This window comes from Perca fluviatilis, chromosome 11 (assembly GCF_010015445.1).
Source record: "Perca fluviatilis chromosome 11, GENO_Pfluv_1.0, whole genome shotgun sequence".
Taxonomy (NCBI): Eukaryota; Metazoa; Chordata; class Actinopteri; order Perciformes; family Percidae; genus Perca; species Perca fluviatilis.
In genome coordinates this window covers 14,160,334-14,172,008 of record NC_053122.1, presented here as the reverse complement: position 1 = coordinate 14,172,008, position 11,675 = coordinate 14,160,334, and the positions used below count along the sequence as shown (strand labels likewise).

Here is an 11,675-nt window from a genome sequence, read left to right as displayed (position 1 = left end):
GCATGGGAGAGACGCGAGGAGAGAGGAAACAGGGAAATGTGTTTTTTTTTTTTTTTTAGAGGGATGAGATATCCTTTCCTCTGAAGCGTCATTGGATTTGTGAGCTGTATGGGTGGAGATAGCACCAGCTTTCAGCTGCACGGCTGCTCTCGTGTATCTTCGCTCATAGCTCCTCAGAGATCACTCCTTGATTCTCGCTCCTCAGGGCAGGAATAAGAGCTTTGAGACGGTAGGTAAGTAGGGCCAGAACGACGTCCGGTTCAAGCGAGGAGCTATCAAATAAGAGAACCAAGATTTAGACATTGACTAAAATTTTCAAGGACAAGCACAGGATTTTTTTTTTTTAAAGCTTTAGTGCGTACCTTTTTGATATTAATGAGCGTCCATTAGATTCAAGCCATTGCCAAATGAGTTGCTACAAAGCTAATTAAGACTATCAGCTCCTCACAACTTTCTCTGTATTTCTCAGTATGGCTATGTTCAGAAGATTGTGTCCGGTGACTTTCCCACACAGAAACTCAAGTGAAGATAGCTACCTCTTCTTCATGTTTTTTTTTTTTTAATCCTCCGTGTCCTCCTTGGCTACTACTAGCTTTAACTGTAGTCCGTTCATCTTCAAAATAAAAACACAAACTGTTAGTGAAAATGTATGTGTGGTGTTAAGCACAGAAGACCTATTTAAGTATTTGTATTCTTATATTGGAAGTGGAAAAATAGAGCCACGAAACATACAAAAGAATCTGTACCATGATATATTCTATTGTAGTTATTGATCCAGTGAACCTGAAAGAGTAGAAAAAGTAAGCTGGTCTTTTACACACAACATGAAAGGATTTCAAAGAAGTACATTGTTTATGTGATTCCAAAGAAAAGAGATTAATCTATCCTCAACAGCACTCAAGTCCAGGCATGTAGCTAGTTGTTAGGGCAAAAAAACAGGAAGTTTTAGTATTAGTGGAATTTTGCGTTTTCCCAAAGTAAAATAGTCATGACATATTTACCTGCAGAGCAAAACACTGGTGCAGGTTACTAGAGGCCATGGCAGCAGAAACAAGTGGTTTTAGTGTTACTGACTGAGTCATTTAGAAATTAATATAGTTCTTGATTAACATGACATAAATCAACCTAGGATAATTCTGTTATTAATCATTCTACATTCCAAGGTCAGTGGCTGGATAGAATTGTTTTTAAATGGCTTACATGACTTGAGCGGCTGCTATGTGGGGAGAGAGCTACATGCTGGCAATGTCGAGTGCCCAGAGTGTGGGAAAACTACAGATGCATGGCAATGAAAGCATACGGCACACACTAATGCCACGTGGAGCTGATTGTGTGTTGCCCCTCTGCAATATGATTGGCTATTAACCTGTTGTCGTCATCTGATCGGCTAGTCAGAAGTTAGCTAGCATTTCTTGTAAAGAAGATGGGGTCACCCTAAACAATGTGGATTATATTCTACAAAACAACTTCAAAAGTCTTAATTTTGAAGGAAAATTGAGATAAAACACGTAGCTAAGGTTGTTATAAACCAAACCGCTGGTAAAAACAATAATCAGATTTAGGGTGGAGTGGTTCTCCAGAAAAAAATGCTAGTTTAACGTTAGAGAAGCGTGTGTTATTCGGAGAAGATGGTACCCGGTCAACAACAGGCTTTCAAGATCGCAGGACAACGCGGAAAATGGGGCTAAAACATAGCAAACGTTACCCAACTTGACAGCGCATACAAACAGAGCTGTATAACCGCAAATTGAGAAGAACAGGTATGTATGTGCCAGTCGGTCTGTATTAAACTTATCTATGTGGGAAATTTGCATTATGTAAAATGTGTTTAATTTTCAGATTTTGCATTTGTTCGAAGTAACGTTAGTTGTTGCAACATCATTTTCCCACCTAAAACACGCCTGCGGGTTACACAGTAACTATAGGCTAACTGTAGCCTAGCTACATGTTTGATAAATGTATGTTTCTGTAAAAAATAAGGTTGGCCTGGACGGTTTTGATAAAAAATAGCCCATGCTGTACGGCCACAAAGGACATAAACTCTGTGCCTCCATCCATCATTAAAGTTATAGTGAACTACTTTGCATGTTATTGGCTCAAATTCTGGTCTTTAAAAACGTGAGAACCGGTGTAACTTAGGGCTAAATGGGTTGTTTAGAAGTTTAACGTGTTTTTTTTTTTAATTTTAAGTCATTGTCGTAATTTCTCTACGTAGCAGAAAAAATTGAGGCAACAGGACAACGTTGCAAAGGTTTAAAAAGGAAAAGAAAGTAAGTACATTCTGCTTTTATGTCCAGAATATGACCATAGACTGTGAATATGACATGCATTGGCTTTGAGTTCTCGCCTCAAGTGGCTGCATTGTTCAGTAATCTGAAACACTGTTGGTTATATAGTGAGAGGGAGAGTCTTGGAATTGTACAATAACTTTACAAATGGATTTGGATATATTCACCTTTTTATCTACAGAAGAATGAAGCTTAATTCTATCAAATGCTAACAAGGGGAAATTAAAAATAAGGTGTGGGACGGATTTGAGCTCAGACCTTAGAGCGAGCATCCACCTCAGAGGTACCCTGAGCAGGTGAACTAGCCCCCCCAGCCTCAGGAGAGTTGTTCTGTAACTGACCCTGAGCCCTGAGCGGTGGAGGAGAAATATTGTTCTCCTCCCAGAGAATTCCCTTGTTGAGATTACCGTGTTATTGAAAGGTAACACTAATAGTGTATGTTTGTTGCTGACTAGCGTTAGCCAGATCGTATTTGCCTTTAATTGTGTGCTTGTAGTACTGTTTTTTGTGTAGTTGAGTACCACATGTAGTAGGTTTAATTTACAGGAATATGAGCAGTTGATTAACATGAGCACAGTTGATTAACAGTAAAGACTGAGGTGTGTGTATGTGTGTGTGTGTGTGTGTGTGTGTGTGTGTGTGTGTGTGTGTGTGTGTGTGTGTGTGTGTGTGTTTTTTTTCTTTTTAGCAAATGGATCATTTCGCAAATAAAAGGTTATAGTGTTGTACACTTAAAGCTGTACACACTATTGAAATGGAGCTGGGGCAAAACACACACACACACACAAACAACAGATATTCATACACACATTTATATTGAGCCTGTTTGCATCATTATGACTTTATGTATTCATGACACAGCAGTTTTGGTAAAAATATAGAATGTGTACAATCATTTCACCCTGGTCTGCAGGTAAAACTGAACTACTGTAACCTCTCTTATGTAAGTGTTTTGTTGCTTTGTCCAGCAGGAGGCAGTGTTATCTTTGGATAAACATGCATTGTATGACTTTTGATCCAACCATTACCATCATGTTCCATGTGATGAGTCATTACACTCAGGGTGGAAGTAAATTAGTTTAAGGGCTAATACTGCTCTCCGCCATGCATATTCATTTGGTTTTTGTCTTTGCCACCATGGAGCCACTGAAACGGCTGTCCTTTTTATCATATTTGTGTTCTTTTGTTAAAATGTACTTGTTAGACTCTGAAACAAGGAATATTCAGACAAAATGTGCTCACTGCATTTGAAGTGTTTCGTGGAAAACAGAACACTGGCTGAACATGTGTTTGAAGACCGCTTCTTTTCATGTGCAGCCTCAACTAAAAGCATTTATCATATGGCTCCAGCTGTGTATTTCAAGTCGAAAAAACTGGATTAATTCCATTACTTTTATACACACTGTCTCTTGCTCGCTGCGGTCAGGCACAGTCAGAGCAGTGGTGGATGTGAGGAAAATAGGTTAAAACCTCTTTATTCATCTGACCCGGTTGGGTTGCAGGGGCCTTTCAGAGATAAGCGTGCCTGATGCTCTTTTTTCCCCCTTCATTTTGTTAACAGAATTCCTAGGTTTCTCTTTGCCCTTCCTCATTCCAAAGATAATCTGTAAATGCAGAGCTGCAATCCTCTTTTCCCGGGCACTTTATCCGAGGTCTGTTATGGACTGAATATTCTCAGTGTGCTGTTGTATTTGTATCTATGTTTTTATTTTGGTATACAGGTGTCTGCTCTATACTTTCTGTTAGCTAGCTCACTCTCATAAAATGAAGTCCCTACTCTTGGCAGAAATGGTTTTCTAACACTCTAAATACTTGTATAAGGGGCATTCCACGAATTTTACACACAAAGGTCATTTTAATTTAATGACAAATACGACGAAACCCTTAAACAGTTATTTTAATGTCTTCTGTTTCTCTGAAGGGAGCTTTTTATTTGCCGAATGTGTGTTCAAACAGAAAGCGAAGCAACATTTTGCGGTGTGTTGTTTGCTTCGAGTTCGACTGCTGGACCGTTTCGGCAGTCTGTGTTTGTTAGCCCCAATATGACTGATCTCCCAACTCACCAGGAACTCCAGTTCATACTGTTATTTTCATCGCTCTTGCTATTTCCTAGTCTCTGTACGTTTATGATTTAACACTAGATTCATAAAGCCCCAGGATAAGTGCAATTATTTTTTTGAAGTCAATTTCTACTGTTTGAAACTGAGTTTTCACCTCCCTGGGCAAATGTACGTCTATTCGCACCTACAGCACTCACGTCTTTCTATTGACTTATCATGGAGTTAGTTAACAAACTGGGAGCATAGGGGCATGGAAATAGATGGGCATTTACCAGGCAGGAAGGGTCAAATGAAGTAACACTGTGGGTTTCACTCTGGGAAATGGAGTGTTTTTTAATCTTGACCCATTGCAAGGATTATAAAACAGGATATCTCTGCCTCTGTTGTTTTGATTTTGACCTTCTTTTTTTTCCGAATCTGTCTCTTGTGAGTTCCCCTACTTTATTGTGCAATAGTAAATTGTTGGAGCATCCCTTAAAGTGCTGATATGATTTTTTTTTTTTTTATTTGATTTTTTTTTAGCCATGCTATCAACGCGGCTCTAGGAATGGCAATGTCAGTCTCTCTTTCACTCTACGACTTTGGTCCGGACTGAAATATCTCAACAACTATTACATGTATTGCCATGACATTCTGTACATACAGTACAGACCAAACGTTTGGACACACCTTCTCATTCAATGCGTTTCTTTATTTTCATGACTATTTAAATTGTAGATTCTCACTGAAGTCATCAAATCTATGAATGAACACATGTGGAATTATGTACTTAACAAAAAAGTGTGAAATAACTGAAAACATGTCTTATATTCTAGTTTCTTCAAAGTAGCCACCCTTTGCTCTGATTACTGATTTGCACACTCTTGGCATTGTCTTGATGAGCTTCAAGAGGTAGTCACCTGAAATGGTTTTCCAACCGTCTTGAAGGAGTTCCCAGAGATGCTTAGCACTTGTTGGCCCTTTTGCCTTCACTCTGCGGTCCAGCTCACCCCAAACCCTCTCGGGGTTCAGGGTTCAGGTCCGGTGACTGTGGAGGCCAGGTCATCTGGCGCAGCACTCCATCACTCTCCTTCTTGGTCAAATAGCCCTTACACAGCCTGGAGGTGTGTTTGGGGTCATAGTCCTGTTGAAAAATAAATGATGGTCCAACTAAATGCAAACCGGATGGGATGGCATGTCGCTGCAGGATGCTGTGGTAGCCATGCTGGTTCAGTATGCCTTCAATTTTGAATAAATCCCCAACAGTGTCACCAGCAAAGCACCCCCACACCATCACACCTCCTCCTCCATGCTTCACGGTGGGAACCAGGAATGTAGAATCCATCCGTTCACCTTTTCTGCATCGCACAAAGACATGGCGGTTGGAACCAAAGATAAAATTTGGACTCATCAGACCAAAGCACAGATTTCCACTGGTCTAATGTCCATTCCTTGTGTTTCATGGCCCAAACAAATCTCTTCTGCTTGTTGCCTCTCCTAAGCAGTGGTTTCCTAGCAGCTATTTGACCATGAAGGCCTGATTCGCGCAGTCGCCTCTTAACCGTTGTTCTAGAGATGTGTCTGCTGCTAGAACTCTGTGTGGCATTCATCTGGTCTCTAACCTGAGCTGCTGTTAACTTGCAATTTCTGAGGCTGGTGACTCAGATGAACTTATCCTCAGCAGCAGAGGTGACTCTTGGTCTTCCTTTCCTGGGGCGGTCCTCATGTGAGCCAGTTTCGTTGTAGCGCTTGATGGTTTTTGCGACTGCACTTGGGGACACATTCAAAGTTTTCGCAATTTTCCGGACTGACAGACCTTCATTTGTTAAAGTAATGATGTCCACTCGTTTCTCTTTACTTAGCTGATTGGTTCTTGCCATAATATGAATTCTAACAGTTGTCCAATAGGGCTGTCGCCTGTGTATCAACCTGACTTCTGCACAACACAACTGATGGTCCCAACCCCATTAATAAGGGAAAAGAATTCCACTAATTAACCCTGACAAGGCACGCCTGTGAAGTGAAAACCATTCAGGTGACTACCTCATGAAGCTCACTGAGAGAACACCAAGGGTTTGCAGCGCTATCAAAAAAGCAAAGGGTGGCTACTTTGAGGAATCTAAAATATAAGACATGTTTTCAGTTATTTCAAACTTTTTTTTAAGTACATAATTCCATATGTGTTCATTCATAGTTTTGATGCCTTCAGTGAGAATCTACAATGTAAATAGTCATGAAAATAAAGCCTGTACTGTATGTCCATGGTTTGATCCTCTGGGCATCATGCTGACGTTTAGCAGGTATAAACATTACATCTGCCAAACGTTTACCTACCTTTTCTGTCTAGCTTAATCTAAACAATCTGACATTCACAGTGTGTTGTTATGTGCTTATAAAATGAATTAATGTACTTCAGATGTAAGACTGAACTGGTCACCATCAAGAGTACAAGGTTCACCCACTTATGTGTGTGTGTGTGTGTGTGTGTGTGTGTGTGTGTGTGTGTGTGTGTGTGTGTGTGTGTGTGTGTGTGTGTGTGTGTGTGTGTGTGTGTGTGTGTGTGTGTGTGTGTGTGTGTGTGTGTGTGTGTGTGTGTGTTCATGTGTGTAGGTAAAGCTTTTTAAAGGCCAGTTCTCATTGGGCCTGATTGCTCATCTGTCCTTTTTAAAGGGCAAACACTCTAACCCTCACTTTCCTTTTACAACTATCTGGTTTCCTCATTACTTCACTTTTTCTCCACATATCCTTTATGGATTGACTCCTACCTTTTAATTTTTATATATATATATATATAATTATTATTCCCAATGCTCTTATCCTCCTTTAGCTCTCCTCCTTTTTTCTCACCACACACTTCTCTCTCTCAGTGTGGGAGGGGGGTCTGTTAGTGAGGAGTGGAAGATCCCGTCAGTGTGAGCGTATGCGATGCAAGAATAATCCTCTGAGTGCTTTGCTTTCTTAGATTTTCTGTGAGAGGGGAGTAGAGGAGGTTCTTTGATGTTCTGCGGATACCATTTGAGACCGCGGCATTAAATGCGGATTTACTAACTTCTGTCATAGATTTTCCCATCCCTCCCCTCTGTCTTCATGAGTGTTATTGCTCATTTCCTTCTTTTTCTTTAAATTGCCCCGCTAATTATATTTCCTACTACCCAATACCCCCTTCACTTCCTTCCAGTGTTGGACATCAGAATAAACACACGTGTGGCTGTGATTTGGGTGCAGTTAAATCTTCTTCATGGTTGAGCTACAATGGCATTCCGACAGGGCAGTTTAGCACGGTGCTTAGCAAGAGGCCGATAAGATGTTGGCAGCCACTTGGAATCAATTCGGCCATGCCTTACCCTCAGTAAGCCCACTGTCGCAGAAGTCCCATTCCCATGCACTTATGATTAAGGTGGTGTGTAGGGCTGAAGTAGACATTCAAAAAGCTGCAGCAGACATGCCACATTGGATAAGCCTTTGGTTGAAGATCTATGTATATGAATAACAGTCTCCTCCAGGGAAGCTTCTGCTTAATGTTTCATGGACTTATTTCGTCTGTGCCTCTCTGTCATTTGAAATGTGCTGCTTTCTGATGTGACACTCAGAAACATGAGGTGTTCCCCATGTTCATGGCTCATCTGAAACCCAAGCCTGAGGTGTGCGAGGGGGAATAATGGAGATAGTCTAATATACACACTCTGATATATGCTGTGTTCATATGGCATAAGTGCAGACACGGACATACAATATTGAGTCCACATTCACTGGGTCACACTGTGTTCTCATGCGAAGCCCACATGGGTGAGACACAGCTGAGACACACTCACACACAGAGATGAGATGTGACATGTTGACTAAATACAGGATAGAATGCACACCATTCAGCCTAGAGTAAAGAATGATCATGCATGACGTGCACTTTCACAGAAGCGTGTAGCCTAACCTTTCCCCTGCTGATGAATGAGTCACAACCCAGATGCCAAAGGTGACCTTACACGGTGTGTGCCTCTGACTTCCAGACTTTTCAAACCATATCTCACATTGTTGGTTGTTTGTTAGTGTCATTTGGGATCTTTTTATGAAGGCACTTTAAACTAATTTGTTACATTAAAAAAAAGAGAGTAGAATTGTACATATTGGATTACACACATATGATCTCAATCACCACATCTCGACTGCAACATTTAACACCCATCCAGTGTCAATGTTAATCACTAATACATGGAATTGAAAACTAATGTTGATATCTTATGTCATTCATGAATTAATCCTTGACTCCTAGGTAAAAATAAGATACTGCTCTACTTAACATGAGAGGACACAAAAATGGTAGCTAATGGCATTTATCATGAAATAAAGATGTATTTCCTAGCAACAATTCAGACCCATGTCCACATTAGGCCAGCTAAATAAAAAAACAAAACAATCATAACACCTTATGCACATACGTTTCAGTGCGAAACCAGTGTGTGTTTAATGCAGCTTCACATTTCTGTCTCTGTGGTTTTTGCTGGACAATGTTGGGTAGTAGAAATGTGGTTATTTTTTTCAGTAACAAATAGTGTAAGGGATTACATTGAAATTCCGCAATTACATTACAGTTACCGATCCCAGTAAGGCTGGTCCGGGATGTGCTACTTTGCGAGCAGAGGCTAGAGGAGGTTAGAGGAGAAATGTGACTTCTGGTAATTCCAAAGTCTTCTTCACATTTTGTGTGATCTTAGCGGTCTTTCTTACATTAGCAACAGCTACGACTACAGTCTGCTTTCAAAAAGCTAAGTATTAAAAATGGCAGCTTAGTGTGGTCAGAGTGGGCCAGAAAGGAGAGAAAAGATGCATTTTTAAATTAAAGCTGGCAAAGTGTGCACAAACAGCACTACTTTAATACAGATACTAATATTATAATTTTTTTTTTTTTGCCATCTAGCAGCTGATTCAAAGTTGATCAGGAACATTTTTAAAGTGAGTGTAGAGATACACAGATATCAAAGAACTCATCTTTAGTCACTGGATCAATAAAGTATTTTCAAAATAATGGAAACACCTTACAAAACAATATAAAAGAGCCCTGCAGTAAATGCCATTTTATTGAAGCTCAAATCATTGTTCTCTGTTGAAACTGAATCAACTCTATTATCATAGTTGCTAGGCAAACCTAATTCACCAGGAATACAAATGATGACTCAAGTGTCTCTGTAATGTGCCAATTAGTATTTAAATTAATATGAGTCTCTCGTGTAGCTGCCTTTTTGTAATTGTGCTTTATTGGGCTTGGAACAAACACTGCAATATTAGGTAATGTGTCTGGGGGAAAAGCCTATGTGTCACGGCAGGAAAACGAGCAAAGAGAAACTGTGTGCGGTTTCTGATATTCTTTTCACCTCTTGTAGATCTAAGTGGGCTTTCTGTATTCACTGTGTTCAACTCATGACTCCAATATAAAAACTATACAGTGAAAATGTGCAGCTTACTACACGAAAGCCTGTGTGTGTCATAAATTTCATTCAATCTCAATCTTACTCCGATTCTCCTTGGGGCGCTCCTGTGCTGCATTCAGGCTGCCGCCGCGGTTTTGTTTGGTTCTCTGCCACGCGCCATACCACACCGGGGGAGCCTCAGAAGCGGAGCGTCTTGCTACCTGACTCCCAGATTTTATTGTCTCTACAAGCACTTTACAGAACAATCGCGTGTTTATTAGCTAGTATCTACATTCCACTCAAACTACTCCTGTAATGGAACTCCATGCCTTCTCTTTTTCTGGTGTTGTCCCAAAAAAAGAAAAGGGGAAAAAAAGATGTCTTATGTTTTTCAACCTTCAAGATGAATCTCTCGTTGTCTGTGGTGTTGCAGAGGAGACATAAACGATATTGGGGGGGTCTTTTGTGAATTGACTGGAAAGTCTCACTGTTCAGACTGATCTCATAAAGTGGCGTATGTATGACACGCCAATTCGTATGTCATTTTGGCATGTTATCAAGACGCATAATCGCTTTTTAGCGTGTTTATCAACGCCTTTCGGCCGCCATTGACCTACATTATGTGTGAATTTTCACCATAACGAGTAGTATGAAAGGACGTAAGTCCGCGGATGGGTAAAACAAAGGACTTCCACCCCGGAGAGCCGGGATCGCGTCCCGCGTGTGGCGTTTTTCAACCTTTTTTTTTGTTTTTTTTTAAGCCTTCCCCAATGTTTCTTGCCTAAACCCAACCGTTTATTGTTTTTCTAAGCGTGTGACGTTGGTCACCGTCATGTTTTTTTGTGTTACTAAAGCCTTTCCCAATGTTCAATGCCACGTTGTGTGTATGTTTACATCTGCTGTATACAGCGTAGACATACACGTTGATAGCTCAAAATGCGTACAGATAACATGCCATTTGGCTTTAGGAAAGTGGCTTGTATGTTTACGCAAAGTCATGATGCCATGTTGCGCTGTTTCACTTCCTGCCCGGCTGTCCAAACGGCTCGCGTGAAAATAGACCTGGCGCGTAGAGGAGAGCCGCTTCATGCGCTCTTCTGGGACGCGCCATAGATAGATCCTTTTTATTAATCCTTTGCAAAAAATTACATTGTCACAGCAGTTTCAAGACAGACATAACACCACACATTTACTCAAATATAGCCATACCAATAAGTTCAAATACAAAAATATAATTGAAGGAAAGTTATTTTTGTGCATTATAGAGTCGTATAGCAGCTGGTATGCGCGGCTGGTGGAATATCAAGCATTGACTTTAATGGCAGCGATTGCTCGCGGGGGTCGCGGCGCCTCCGTAACGCAGCGCAGACACGCCCGGTGGGGGTAGGGGTTAGACTGATGATTCATTCTACACATTCCTAGAACATATTCAGGTGCTAGACAAGAGGGACGCTGTCTTATAAAATCCTCAAGTAGTTATTCTTACATAGCGGTGTAGAGCGGCAGTTTGCAGGCCACTGCACCGACCCTGACACTGGACCAACCTCGAGGGCTAGTGGCCCCCCCTCGTGCTCGGTTTGTCACCATGGTTACACACAATGGGGGTCCTACAGATGGAAGATGTGATGATTATGATGATGATGATGTTGGTGTTGGTTGTCATAGTTTGTCCCCGGGGCTGCATGACCTCTGTCACCTACCCTGGGGAGACACTAGCCAGGTGAGAGAAGCACGCAACAGGAATTAGAAGGACCAGGTCGACTGTATGTGTGTTGCCCCGAGCAAGGTTGTTTGGCTGATATGTCTGTCCTTTTTGGTCATTTTATAAATACAGGGCAGGTTATTTTCTTCCAACTAAATCAGTAAAGCGGATGCTCTAGCTGACATATAACTAGCAGAATGGAGTTGCTCTTAATGAGTTTTTACTGTCCAATCATATTGAGTTA

General features: G+C 41.0%; 1 long non-coding RNA gene across 2 annotated transcripts in view; it reads left to right on the top strand.

The window, feature by feature from the left end:
* The first annotated feature begins 534 nt into the window (after positions 1 to 534).
* LOC120568036 overlaps positions 535 to 11,675 on the top strand; it is a 46,772-nt gene continuing 35,631 nt past the window's right edge. For both annotated transcript variants that reach the window (XR_005640651.1, XR_005640652.1), the window contains exon 1: positions 535 to 1,760. This is a non-coding gene — a long non-coding RNA (uncharacterized LOC120568036). The remainder of the gene's footprint in view (positions 1,761 to 11,675) is intronic.